Source organism: Danio rerio, chromosome 1, assembly GCF_049306965.1.
Source record: "Danio rerio strain Tuebingen ecotype United States chromosome 1, GRCz12tu, whole genome shotgun sequence".
NCBI lineage: Eukaryota > Metazoa > Chordata > Actinopteri > Cypriniformes > Danionidae > Danio > Danio rerio.
The window spans coordinates 37,116,545-37,132,269 of NC_133176.1; the positions used below are offsets into that span (position 1 = coordinate 37,116,545).

The 15,725-nt window shown below is 34.2% G+C and overlaps 1 protein-coding gene across 2 annotated transcripts in view; it reads left to right on the top strand.

Moving 5' to 3' along the window:
* Positions 1-2,052: 2,052 nt before the first annotated feature.
* htr1fb (5-hydroxytryptamine (serotonin) receptor 1Fb) overlaps positions 2,053-15,725 on the top strand; it is a 41,950-nt gene continuing 28,277 nt past the window's right edge. For both annotated transcript variants that reach the window (XM_005159929.6, XM_073952388.1), the window contains exon 1: positions 2,053-2,267. The gene's annotated coding sequence lies outside the window, so the exon portion shown is untranslated. The remainder of the gene's footprint in view (positions 2,268-15,725) is intronic.

Here is a 15,725-nt window from a genome sequence, read left to right on the forward strand (position 1 = left end):
AAATAATAAAAAAATAATAATATAATAAAATAAACATTTGATGAAAAAAATATTTATGTAGTTTGATGTATTATGTTTGAGAAAATAAAGACTAACTGCACTAACTTTATCAATCTATATTTAAAAATAGTACAAAGTTTCTGAACTGTAATAAAAATTAAGAAAAACAACAAGATAAGAAAACTTAAAAAAAATACAAATAGTGTGATATCAAATTATCTTCTATGTTGAATACTTATTTTGACAGTGCTATATATATTTTTTTTATCGGTGATGGGTTGTGGCTGGATAAGTTGGTGGTTTATTCTGCTGTGGCAACCCAAGATTAATAAAGGGACTGAGCTGAAAGAAAAATGAATGAATGAATAACCAACATGAACTCATGAGCTGTTAATGTATAATTATGTCATGACTTTACTTGGAGGGGCACATCATCATTACCTCATCTTTAACTATCCTTAACTACTCCTGAACTATATATCACATCATTTGTATTTTCTTAAGTTTTCTTATCTAGTTGTTTGTATAATTTGTGTAAAATAAATAGCATTATGTTAAGATAAGTGCCTAACGATGAAGATAATTTGCTATTCATTTTATACAAATTTATAAATAATGTTTTTTTTTCTTCTCCATAACATGTCTGATTTGTTGGATATTTTGGTTACAAGGGTGAGGCAGTGGTGCAGTAGGTAGTGCTGTCGCCTCACAGCAAGAAGGTCGCTGGGTCGAACCTCTGTTCAGCTGGCGTTTCTGTGTGGAGTTTGCATGTTCTCCCTGCCTTCGCATGGGTTTCCTCCGGGTGCTCCGGTTTCCCCCACAGTCCAAAGACATGCGGTACAGGTGAATTGGGTAGGCTAAATTGTCCGTAGTGTATGATTGTGTGCGTGAATGTGTGTGTGGATGTTTCCCAGAGATTTGTTGTGGCTGGAAGGGCATCCGCTGCGTAAAAAACTTGCTGGATAAGTTGGTGGTTCATTCCGCTGTGGCGACCCTGGATTAATAAAGGGACTAAGCCAACAAGAAAATGAATGAATGAATGATTTTGGTTACACTTCATTTTGATGGTCTATTTGAGTATTAGTAGACTGTCTGCTTAATATTTGTTGATACTGCTGCTAAACAGACATTTAACTGACTATAAGAAACTTTACATGTCAACTTACACTAACCCCAACCCCAACCTAAGAGTCTACTTAATCTAATGAGAATTAGTTGGCATGTTGATGCAATGTAACCTAAAGTCAACAAACAGATCATCAAAATAAAGTGTGACCGACATTAAATAGGGGTGTCATTCCATGACAAAACTTACATATTTCCAAAAATAAAAACCCAGGGGCTTCAGTTACATGATCTCATATGAGGTCCTTCAACTACTTACATTTTTGTGGAATTGTCTGATTTAAAATTAGCATAAAAATGACATTTGCTGCTTGCTCAATCTACTTACATAAAATGAACAGAAACAAAACAAATCAATTCTAGAGTTTTCTTTTTTTCTTTTTTCTTTTTTGGCTTTGTTGTTTTATGTTCACTCTACTTAAATTAGTAAAAAAAAAATGTTAATTTAATTCCTTCATGTTGTCCTAACACAAAATAATTGTGTGAAACCCAGCAGTTTTTTTATACAGTGTATAGTCTTCTAATTCTTGAGACAGTCACACCATACACGTTTGAGGCTCAAAAATAGCTAAAATTAATAAAATTTAATAACAGCATTTTTTAATAACCAGAGTTCCATGGAAGACAAAGAAATGTTTAACCTGCATTTTATATAATTATTCTAATTTATATAACTATGCTAATTGGTTATATTCCGTTTTGTCATGAGAGACAGAGAATGAAACGTCACATAAACAACCTGTATATGCCCACAGTGTAAAATACATTTGGAGAATTTAAAAGGTCATCTTTTCCCTAGCAGGTAGGAAAAACCCGCCAAGTAGAAAAAAAAATACTTGAAAATCTTGACGTGCTCTGTCCACGTCGAACTGCAGTGCATGAATGTAAGTGCTGAGTAATGTAGTCGATCATAAAGCATCCTCTCCTGTCATTGAGCACAGATCTGTCAGGCGCAGCACGAGCGCGACTCCTCCGCACAGATGAACCGCGCGCGCGCTCATCAGGAGCACTAAACTCTCCAGCAGTCTCTCAGCGCGCACAACAGCGACATTCCCACACCATCCCCGTTCTTTTACCAATGTGGGATTCTTATTCAGGAAAAACCTGCCGGCACGAAGACTTTCACTTTGGAATCACTACACGTAAGTAAGCTACTTGAGTCAAATTGTCAACTGAGGCTTTGACCACCTGTTCGTTGAGGTGTGTTTGTGCTTTATAATGATGATTAATCGAAATGTAGGTTACTATTTTACTGTTTTGTGGCGTGTGTGTGTGTGTGTGTTGTGTGTGTGTGTGTGTGTGTGTGTGTGGACATATATATATCAAATGTAAAAAAAAATCGAGATTTATAATATATTTTAATTTAACCCGTTTTTCTTAATTTTAACATAACCATTACTTATGAAAATATTATTTTAAATTTATAACAGACACTGCAATCTAACATAGGCTATTTTTTTATCGAATCCAAAAATGATTTAAGAAAAAAAATAAATAAATAAAACATGATATGATGAAATTATTATTATTTTTTTTTTTTATTCAAACAGATGATGTTTATTTTGGAATTTAATTCTGGCCCCAACTTAATTGTTGCTGTCACAAATGACAAATTATCGGTCATAAATTACATACATTATTTACTCTTACACTATATATATATATATATATATATATATATATATATATATATATATATATATATATATATATATATATATATATATATATATATATATATTATTATTATTATTATTATATAATATGATATGATATAATAAAATATAACTTAATATAATATATTAATTGATAGCATGCTCATTAGTTTTGCTAACAAATCAAAAGAAGTATTTACTAAAATAAAGAAAATATATTATTAAAACACATTTCTGTTCCATTTTTATTAATAAAAACTATAAAATAAAGAAAAAATTAAAATAAAATGTTGTATATTTTTAAAATGTATATTTCTGTACTATTTTTATTAGTGAGTAAACAATAAATAATTAAATTATGAAAATGAATGAATGAATGAATATAATCTAATTTTAATATAAACAAACAGAATCTAAAAAAAAAAAATCTTTAATTCAGCTAAAGGATAAAAACCGGTTAATTTACATGAACTAACTCAAAAGTAAGTATTTTAAGGGAACCCGCAGATCTGACCTTTTTGAAATATGATGAAAAAATATCCAAGAAATGATATATTTAGGACACCAGGGGAATTCTGGCGGATCAGGCAGTGAAAAATACTCCCCCAGAAAACAATAACGATAGAGACAGACTGTATGATTCATCAACATGTCTTTGCGAATAAAAACAACAGGGCTGATGATGTTTCGGTGGTCCCCGTGAAGTTACTTCAGAGCAAAAAAAAAAAAAAAAGAGCTCTGGGGTAGAATACATTACAGTCTTATTTCTAAGCTTCTTAGGAAAAAAAAAAACAAGAACAACAAAGACTTAGTACAAGTATACAAGTTATGATTACTAATCTGCCTCAGACGTTTGCTTTTTTTAGATCTTGAAGATGATTATAAAACCTGATTGATGTTGTGCATACTGATAGACTGAGCATTATCCTTATCTTTGGCAGTCCTGCCCCTGTGGCCTATAGCCAGATGCCCTTATATTTTATTCAGGGCCAGTAAGTATGTTTTGTTCTTTATACTTCATTATTATGTTGCACGCAGGGCCAGTTGTCAAAGATGCTGATTGTAATTAGTATGACTACTCAAAAAGAGCATGAAAACATGGTGATTATAATAATTATAACAACAGTATTATAACTATACTGACTGCAATACATATGACTGTTAAATGTATATTTTTTGCATATTTAATATAATATAATATAATATAATATAATATAATAATATGATTTAATATAATATAATATAATATAATATAATATAATATAATATAATATAATATAATATAATATAATATAATATAATATAGACATATTTCTAATAGAAAGATGTTCATTTGTGTGTATGTGTTTCCCTTTTTTAAATTTTTTTTATTTGAGTGGCACCTCACAGCTGGAGGTAGTGTGATAAAGCAGGTATCTACAAAATGTCAAACAGATATTCACAAGGCTGATAAAATGAGGCATGGCGGAAAGTATCATTGTGACCACAGATCATTGATTTATTTATTTATTTAATTTTTTTGGTATGCTCCTCTCACTCTCTTCCTAAAGCTATCCATCACCAGCAGACAGTGCATCGTCACAACATGATTGACATTTAGTTCTCATTAGTTCTCCGAATGCACACCCTATTGAGATTCAATTACTGAAGGAAGAATAGGGTTTTGATAGTGTGACTGTGTGCATGTAGTGGAGTATGAAATATCCCGTGAGCCAAATAAACAGTGAAATTAAAACAAAATGAAAATCCTTCTTAGAAGCAAAATAATTGGCCAAATCCCCTTTGGGTTGCTTTTGGTGTGCAAATAAATGAGTTTGAATAGTGGAGATTTGTTTCTTTTTATTTATTTCATTAGGTATGAGATTATATCTAAAAGTATCGCTTTAAACATGCAATGAAATATTGTATTGCTTTGCTGTGTATTCTGTATTTGCATTTAAATTAATTCAGAAATGGAATGAAATATATTATCATCTGTTAAAAAATGCTAGGTTAGACTATTTCGAGCCCAGGATGTGTCGATTTGCTTGGAGGCTAAAATTAAATCTGCTACATGTATCACAAGAATACCATTCATTCATTCATTCATTCATTCATTCATTCATTCATTCATTCATTCATTCATGCATCCAATTATTCATTCATTTTGTATTGTTTAGTCCTGTATATATCTGGGGTTGCCACAGCGGAATAAGCCGCCAACTACTCAGGCTCAGGCTCACAACTACTCATGTTTCACACAGCGGATGCCCTTCCAGCCTCAAACGGTTACTGGGAAACACGCAGACACTCCCACATTTATTACAGCAAATTTAGTTTATTCAATTCACCTATAGCTAATGTCTTTGGACTGTGGGGGAAACCAGAGCACCCTGTGGAAACCCTCACAATCATGGGGAGAACATGCAAACTCCACACAGATATGCCAACTGGTCCAACCGGAATTCGAACCAATAACATTCTTGCTGTGAGGCAACAGTGCTAATCACTGAGCCACCGTGTCACCCCAGATCCTTCAATAAACAATGTTTAATCATGTGGTTACTAATGTCTCTCATATAATATATCTACTCTGCAAAAATGACTTTTGCTGCATGTTTAATCTTGCAAGTTTTTTGAAGATTGCAATTAATAAGCTGTGTTCAAACACAGGCCATTACGTGTACATGTTTTGTCCAGCAAGATAATCCTCACATGAAAAATACATCTTTTAGCACTTTTGAATATTAAATACAAACGCAAGAATTAAAAAAGCTAACATTAGGCTATAAAGTGCCTTCGAGGCGCTTGCCTGTGACGTCAGCACCACCCTGCTACAGACAAACTTTCAAGCTTATTTTTAGAAATATGGTCCATGACAAATATTTACTCTCTCAGTTTATTATATTATATTTCACGCTATTATAAACAAATAAATATGCAAATACACATAGACATGCGTGCCTTTTGGATAGTTTTTTTTTTTTTTTACTTGGGAAATACATTTTGTTTTGCTTTACGGTTAAACGGTAAATGTTTTAAAATTGTATACATAAAATAAATGTGCCTACATAGTATTATCATTAGACTAAATAGGTTTATCGCTCGCATGCATACTGCTCGCTTACCTTAGTAATAGACTAAAGAAATGAGGAGTGAGGGAAGTCTATATGCCTGCAAGTTCCATCATGGACACAGAACAACATTTAATATTATTTTTTTTGTCACGGAGTACAACGAAAAGCAGCCCATACAGTCACATATGCTATAAATTTTAAGAAGTGTAAATACTGCAGTTATGATGAGGGTTAAATGTGCTTAGATGTTCTGATGAAGAAAAAAACTACAAAAAATCTATTGATCACGTTAAAGGGACTGGTAATATGTATGTATGTATTTTTAAACATTTATTCACACGTTTGAATTACTGAGGGAAGGAAAGAGACAGACTGCACTGGTAAGAAGTATACCCATAATATAATTTAATTAAAATAAATAATCAACAAATTTCATTATCTACACACAATATGAATTTCCAATGATAAGAATACTACAACTATAAAATACTATTCTAAAAAATACTTAAATAACAGACAAATACAAATGTCCAACGCAAGCGAACTGCGTTCCAAACCAGCTCAGCTCAATGACGGATAATGTCTCCGACACTGTAGTCCCATTTAGCAACTTGATAGCAACCGTCTTTTTAAAGAAGCATAACGGATTTAAAAAATCAAGAGTGTGATGTAGCTGATGTGTTTTATGTCGTCAAATAAAACGTGAAAGTATCTTGACTTTGTGTTAGGCACTGACTTTATTTAAGCAATTTTACTGAAATCATTGACTTTGGGACGAGGGAACCGGAACTGCTAAAATGCTAACTCGCTTTCGGGTTTTTGCATACAAATTGACATCATAGTTCCTCCTATCTATTGCACTCCTGGTTGGACCTAAACTGCATTTCGTTGCCTTGCTTTTACGTGACATTGCATCTACATGCCAACTAATTCTCATTAGAATATAAGTAGATTGTTATGTTGGGGTTAGGGTTAGTGTAAGCTGACATGTACTTGCAAAGTTTCTTATAGTCAGTTAAATGTCTTTTAAATGTCTGTATCAACAGATATTAAGCAGGCAGTCTACTAATACTCAAATGGACCATCAAAATAAAGTGTTACTGTTTGTTTTTCTTATTTTGGAAGTCAATGGTTACAGGTTTTGAGCTTTTTAGGAAAAATCTTCTTTAGTGTTCAACAGAAGAAAAAGCTTACAAAGGTTTGGAACCACTTGAGGGTGAGTAAATAGAGAGTACATCTTGATTTTTATAAACTAAGTGAAGCAACAAACAGTAATGTTGTCAATGGTCTAAAACTCAAGGGTGCTCCTGTACAGGGCAGTATCCCCAACACTATTATTATTATTTTTTTTAAATGTGTAGTTGCTTCTGCCCCAAAAAAACGTGTTTCTTAAACACAATTTGTCAAGATCACCGGTGAACTAACCACCATAGATCGCTGGAGAACATTGTCTTACATGAACTACAACCCTGTCTCAAAATGAACTACATATCTACTAGGGAACCTGAACTGCTAAAATGCTAACTCGCTTCCAGGTTTTTGGATTCAAATTGACATCATAGTTCTTCCACTCTTTTGCTCTCCTGGTTAGACCTAAACTGCCGTTATCATTGTCGTGTACTTCTACATGTGTAATTACAATAAAGTTGAATCTAATCTAATCTAGTTTTTACGAATTTTAGTAGATTGAACATAAAACAATTAAGTTGTACCAAGCAAAACCAAGAATTGTTGTTTCAGCTCATGTTTCATTACTCAAAATAATTTGAACATAAAGCAAACATCATTTTTTTAGTGCTGGAATTAATATAAAAAAAAAAAAAGAATACATTTATATTTACAGACATTTACGTACAGATTAATTGATGGGCTAAAAAATCTGCAGATTTCTGCAAGTATAGATTCCATGTGGGCCTAGTTATAGTAGCTCAAGCTTGATGCGTGAGAACCATTGAGGTTTGTTCAAGCTTGTCAAAACAATATACGCTTCCAGCAAAAAAACAATGAGGTTTGTTCCTGTATGTCAAACAAGCATGGTTGAGTTGATTAATGTAAATAAAAATCTAAATAAAAGCAGTTCATCAAATAAAGCAGCCTTCTCTTCAGAAGACTTGGATTTACCCACTTGATTTATATGGATTTATTTTTTGATCTCTTTAAGTCTTTTGCAGCTTCAGAATTTTGGCTAGACTTTCAACAGAGGAGCATAAATCTTGAAGATTTTATAATAAAATATCTTTATTTGTGTGCTGATAATAAACTAAAGTCTTTTTGCGATAATGCAGCGGTGAATAAATGATGACAGACTTTTCACATATAACCCTTTAACATCAAACAAATCTTATTCAGCACCTCGCACACTCCAGCTAATTAAACGTCACCGAAAGCTGTCAGTTGCGCAAATTGAGGCAATTACATCTACTTTGTTTTCCGAAAGTGAAGGACAAGAGTGTGTTTGATGCGCTTCCAACTCATTTCAGAGGAGTGTGCTGTTATTGATTGAGGCCATGCGGTCAGACAGCTCGTAATGATCTTGTGATCATGCCCATAAAGATTTCAGTGCCCCGAAGCATTCCATCTGTTGACTTCCATCTGAATTGAGTTCAGATGACACCTGTAGGCGGCCCAGGTGGCCTTGTGTGTACAAACATCCACACCATGACTTCGTTTAGCTGGTTATACTGACAGTCCCACTGCAACAGATTCAGACACAGGTCTCGTAGTCTTTGTTCTTTATGCCCGGGACATGAATTCTGATAGGACTAGTAGAGCCTTGAACCGTATTAAAGGGAATGTCACAGCTACCAGGCTGCCGTCACCAGTCCAATACCCAGAAGGCTTTTTGGCAAAGCTTGTGCTGAAAGTTTGAGCAGGACAGATCTTCAGTCATTCTGCATCTGGCAGTGTGTTCTAAAATCTCTCTGTGACAGTCTGTTGTTGTTTGCTCTCTGAAGCAGAGATTGCAAAAAATCACATCCTCCTGAGACGCGTTACATAAGATTTTTGTAGTCTAGTTTAAGGCACAATTTGGTTTGGTTAAAAACTCAAATTTCCTAAGAGAAATTCCAGCATCCAGATGGTTACATCCTTGGGAAGAATAAAACTTAATGCATAAAAGTTGCTCACTGGAGAATTGGAATCGAGGATAGATACTTAAATTTGATGCTATTTAATTTTTTAATGCACAGTCCAATCTTACAGTGAATAATTCATCATGCGTGCTATTCCAAAGAAAAAAAAAATCTCTTGCAATCTTTAATCTAAAAAGTAATAACTTTTTGTAATAACTTCTCCTCCTCTGATATGACTTTCCTTTTCCATTGGCATCACTGTATGTTTAAAAGACCTCTAAGCTACTCCCCTTTTAACCAAATGTCTGCTGCGACCACCACAGAGTAGTTTATAATACACAAAACAACAACAACAACAACAACAACAAGTCTTGGTGTAACTTAAAAGGATAGTTTACCAAAAAAGGAAAAATCTGTCGTCATGTCTTTTCCTGTTTCAAACCTTGAAGAAGATATTAAGAAAAATGTTGAAAATCTAAAACCATTGACCTCTAAAATATTTGTTTGTTCACACTTGTTTGTGCAAAAGTTTCTTATAGTCAGTTAAATGTCTGTTAAATGTCTGTATCAACAGATATTAAGCAGTCAGTCTACTAATACTCAAATGGACCATCAAAATAAAGTGTTACTGTTTGTTTTACTTACTGTGGAAGTCAATAGCCCCTTTCACACATACAGACCTTTCAAAATACTGGTAAATTTGTTCTGGCTATTTTCCGGAAAGAGAAGTTGTAACATTACCTGTAATTTGCCGTGATGCTGCGCTGTGTGAACGCATGAAGGAAGATTGCCGGAAAGAGTGCGTGCACGTCTATAACGTGCTGACGTGAGATGTCTGCTTTAGCCAATCAGAACAGTCAGATGCATTCACGTTCGCGCGGTTTATGAGAAAAAAAGCCTTTGAATATTTTTCCAGACACATTTAGCTGCTAAAAATTAGTCAGATAACGTTTATATGTTCATCTTAATGCCAACCGTGTAAATAATTATCGATAAGATGCTTATGTTAAGCCATTGTTTGTTTACCTTCAAGCTTTGTGTGTGCCCGTGAACGCCAGCACACACAAATATCATGTACATCTCGACATGCGAAAGTGTTTCTCTATATGTTTTCATCGAAGTTGTCCACAATACTGATCCATTCACATTGTTTGTAATGTGGTCAAATGTTTACAAATAAAAGCGCAGCTGTTTAGAAGTCATTTCTGGTTAACATTAATGATGTCAGAATTTACCGGTATTTTGGAATAGTTGTGTGAATGCTCTTTTCCGGAAAAAAATCTGCAACATCCTCGCCTGTGTGAACAGCACTTTTTGAATTTACCAGTAAAGTTGTTCCGGAAATGTTTCATATATTTACCGGTATCACTGTGTGAAAGGGACTTATTACAGGTTTTCCCCTTTTTAAGAAATATCTTCTTTAGTGTTCAAAAGAAACAGAAGAAAAAACTTACAAACCACTTGTGGGTGAGTAAATAGTGAGTACATTTTCAATTTTAGGATGAACAATCCCTTTAATTTAATAATAATACACACATTTGAATTATATTATTTCATCAATATTTTAAATCAAATGATGCCAAATCACTTTAATTTGAATGGATTAAAACTTGCCTGGAACAAAGCTATATGTGGAGCCAATTAATCTCAATCCCTTCAATTGGACAACCAGAATGTCCATTCATTGATTCATTTTCCTTCGTCTCTTTATTGATCAGGGGTCGCCAGAGTGGAATAAACCATCAACGTATCCATGTTTTACGCAGCGGATGCCCTTCCAACTGGAACTCAGTACTAAGAAACACCCATACACTCTCATATTCAGACACTACACTATGGCCAATTTAGCTTACCCATCTCACCTGTAGCACATGTCTTTAGACTGTGGGGAAACCGGAGCACCTGGAGGAAAACCACGCAAACACAGAGAGAACATGCAAACTCCACAAATGCCAACTGAACCAGCCAGGAACCAGTGACCTTTTTGTTTTAAGGCAAAAGTGCTAACCACTCAGCCACCATGCCACCCTACTAAAATGTTCTGTTATTTTATTTCAGTTCAAACTTAACTGCTTTAATAATGCTTACTGTTGAGACTGATCTCTGGACTAGCATTAGCACAATAATGGCTCACTAATCCCGTTCAGGCTGCATGAGTTTAGCCCCGATTTTGCAGGTTTTTAGATATCGCAGTAAATGCCTGAAATCACAGGTAAACTGATGCTCATTCACAGGAGTAACAATTACACAGTATAAACTGTCAAAGACACGATCTGAGAGAATCGCAGATGAATGTCACAATTCAAATCATGCTGTATGAAATGTGTTTTGATTGAAAATAACATCGAAGATCACCTACAGCCAATGAGAGAGCAGCATCCACTAGTAGGGGTAGCTGCAGGCCAGCGGGAGGTTGGGGGAGAAGTTAAAAGCTCATTTTCATTTTAATTGGACCCAAGAAATGGAGATAAAAATTGTGTAAATTTGGCAGGAGCATCCGTGTCTGTTTAATGTGTCATCTGAGCAATACCACAACATGGTTGAAACAGAAAAAGATTTAGAGAAATTGTTAATTTCCCTCAAAAGCCAGGCAAAATAAATACATTTTCTACCCCTCTAAAGGCTTGTTTTCCATTATGTAGTTAAATACAAAATATGCCACGTGACCACACGTTGTATCCATGTCACTTTTCTTCTGTGAGTTTGTTAGTTTGATGCAGTTTGAACAAAGTTGTCTGCGATTCTTCCCATTGTAAAGTAATGCAGTGTGAAACCTCCTGTCGCCGATCTATCTCGCTACCTCAGATAGTCCAACACAATCTCACGGCAATTCATAAGTTTTTGATTTAGTGGCTAATTTGTATGAATTTGTGCAATCTAAATTGTACAGCTTAGTACCATTTACTTATCACCTAATGACGGTTGGGGTTAGGGGTGGGGTTGGGTGCCATGCCTCCTTTTTAAAATCGTACATTTTTGAACGACTGAATTCGTACAAATTCATATAAATTAGCCACTATTCTGACAAAATGTAACATATTTATGTTTCCTTGTGAGATCAGGCTGGATTGTCATGCAGTGTGAAAACATCTACTTTGACATGACTACTTTACAAATCGTGCAGTCTGAAGTCATCATAAGTGAAGTAACAAACAGTATTGTTGTCCATAAACTGCTTTTACAGGGCTACTCTTTTTCAGGGCAGTATACGCAACACTCAAACACTTTTTTTTTTTTAACTTGTAGCTGCTTCTGCCCAAAATTCTTGTTCCTTACTGTTTACTGCTATTTGGTATATTAATAGTCTCAGAAATACAAAGGTACAAATGCTGTCACTGGGGTAGTACCTTTTCAAAATCTACACATTTGTACCTAAGGGTTCATATTGTTACCTCAATGGTACGTATTAAAGACCGAAACAGCCACCCATGGCTAAAAATAAGTATTGTTTTTAAATGTTTAATAACTTTTGATCCGCTGATCCGCACACTACAATTCAAAGATTTGCATAAAGAAGAGAGTCTCAGCTTTCAATCGCTGTAAAACATTACATTCACGGACCTTCAGAGGCTCCGGAATCAGTGTGGTTATGTCATCATATTTTGACAATGCTGATTTGACAAAGAAACACATGTGGCTTGTGTCTCCGGACAAACCAGACTCGATGCATTGATGCATTTTCCCTCCACCATGCCCAGATTGGTTCAAACTCGTTCTCTCTCAACCAATAAGCATAGGTTTCGCTTTGTGGACCACCAGTCAGCTAATGAGAAATTGGCTGTACATTTACGCACGGCTAAATAAAACACACACACACACACACACACACACACAAAAAGTTTAGCATGAAATAATTCTCATACTAAGTGCTTTTGCATGTACAACAGCACAAAATCATGACAAAACAGTGACACAGCATAGACAAATTGCTGGTCTTGCTGTTTTCAAAGGACGCAAATGGCGGTGTGGTTGTTTGTCTGCAAAGCAAAAGTTGAGAAGCAGCAGGGTTAACACCATATCCATGCTGGCGCATAAAACCTAAGGATGGTCCATATTGAATCTAGTTTAGTTATGTTACTATTTATAGTATAGTAAATATTTATATCTAATGTTTTACTGAGGATTTGCACCATGTTTATTTGGACTTTGTTGCATTATTTCTTATTTTCTTATTTATTTATTTATTTATTTATTTTTGTTTGTTTATTGTAAGTGGTGTTGTTTATGGTAACTGAAAATATATTATTTGGAAAAAGTCAAACTTGCTTCTGTGTTCTGTTATTTTGTAACAATCTTTCTGTTTAGTTCATTCCCAGAACTTTTGGGCAAATACATTGGCAGTAAATAAAAGCAGTAGTTTTTTTTTTCCACTGAAAAATGGCTTAGAATAATATTGAAATAAATTGCTATAATTTGCTCAGGGAAAGGTGGATGTAGACAAAGTTTGTTTTGGAAGTATAAAACATCATAGCATGTTTTTCTAGAGAAAAAGAAAAAAAATATTGAGGTTTTGTTTGTAATAACTAGAAAATGCCACTTTTTTAAAAACCGTTTTTCTTAAAATTTTGGAATATTTTCTGTCTTTTCATATGTTTTTGGACCACAAAATATTTTAGACTGGACCTTTAAATAATACAGATTGAAGCTTCATATTCTCCTGTTTAAAATAATATCTGACACTTGTGGCTGACTGCTAAAATAACAATAAAACTGCTTAAAAAAAATTATAATCATTTAGGCCCATTAGGTGCCCACAATATAGGTCTTTAAGGGTTAAAACATTTCAAGCTGTTTTTCCTTTTTAGATATTAATATGAATAGTTCAGATACAAAAATTTCCAAGTGCCATCTGAAATTTTTTTCTAAAATGAGCATTTTTGAGACTCCTACATTTATGTTCACTAAGGCAATGAAAATGGTGTATTAATTGACATAAAAGAGAAATTACTTAACTATATATATATATATATATATATATATATATATATATATATATATATATATATATATATATATATATATATATATATATATATATATATATAAGCCTGCGAAAAATGCTAATTTTAGTAGAAAAATTCAGATGGCACATAGATGTTTTTGCATCTGAACACTTCATATGTTCCTTTAATGTTGGCTAAATGAACCCTTAAGCTACATTTTTTTGTATTTTTTTAAAAATGTTCTGCACCAGTGACAGCTTTGTACTTTAGTTTGTGAGTGAACCTCTTTATTAAGCATGCTCTAGGACAGATTTGAATCCCTTTTCCCGTCAGAACTGCTAGAATTCACTGAAGCATATATTCAGCAGGGTTCTGGGAACATTCCTCTGAAATTTCAGTCCTTATAGCATCATGGAGTTGCTTCAGATCTATGGTCTGCACATCTATAATGTGAATCTCACCCACATCCCAAGGGTGCTCTGTTAGATTGAGATTGGTGACTGGAGGCCATTTGAGTGTAGTGAACTCCTTTTCATGTTCAAGAAACCAGTTTGAGATGATTTGAGATTTGTGACATGGCACATTGTCCTGCTGGAAGTAGCCACCGCAACAATACTCAGGTGGGCTGTGGAGTGTAAACAATGCTCAGTTGGTACTAAAGGGCCCTATCAAATGATCTCTGTACCCCACTGCACATACCTGGCATGTAGCTGATGCTGAGCATTTTTACTTCTGCCTTCTGTCTGTGCTGTTCTGGCAATTATGCTTTCAAACACTAGTAGGCTGTTTACATATTCTGTAAAAATCACTGTTATAAGCGGTTTAAACACATTGTCAACTGTGTGTAAATATTGCCAGAATATAGTAAAAAAAAGTATTAATTCTATTTTTTATAATCACACTTGTTAAAAACTTGATTGACATTCTCCCTCTAGGGGGAAAGTCCCACGCATTTGTGACAGTCTCTCTCTCATTAGCCTAAACAGCCCTGGGTGAGAAGCAGCCGTCTGCCATTAGAGTTTTCACATGATACTTGTTGAAGTGTCAGTGAATAGGAGGCATTATAAATTCTTCATAGACTGCCTTCATTTAAGACACTTTAGACCAGGGATTCTCAACCGGTGGGCCTCAGCGATCCTGCAGGTGGACCACGAGATTCAAATTAACTCTCAATAATGTACAATAAAAATTTTAATATGCTATATTAAAATGATCGAAATAATGCACATTATTCTGTTCTCTGATTGATTACTTCAAACTCAATGCAAAAAACAGCTTCATGCTTGTGTCTGCAAATAGTATGTGTCAGTCTGTTCATTCACAAATTGTGTAAGTGACAGCGAAAGTCTCTATTTAATATATCCGCATAGTTGTCCAAGTTATTGTCCTGTGAGTGTTTTATATTGAAAGCACGCCGATACAGGAGGTCTGTATTTAGCGATATCTAGGATATCTAGCCAGGCTCAGCGGTGTTTCTGCCATTGAGCTGTTCACTGTTCTTGTTAGCGAGTTCCCAATAATACCCAACTTATATATATATATATATATATATATATATATATATATATATATATATATATATATATATATGTCAAGAGAAAGGCCAGGGAGCGCCTTTTTTCCTGCGTTCCTCCCCATCACAAGACACTTGTCTGTGAGACGACATTTCTAAGTGTCCTTTGTAAGCATATATTTTTTAATAATTTCTTACATGTAGCTGAGTAGCCTATCTGAAGATTATTTATGTGGTTGCACTTATTATTTTGTTGTTGATTTATTATAAGGGAACATAAAGGGCACAGGTTGTTATGGAGAAAAATAAACGGTTTTGCTTTTTCACAGCAACCAATAAATAAGCTATTATTATTTTTATTA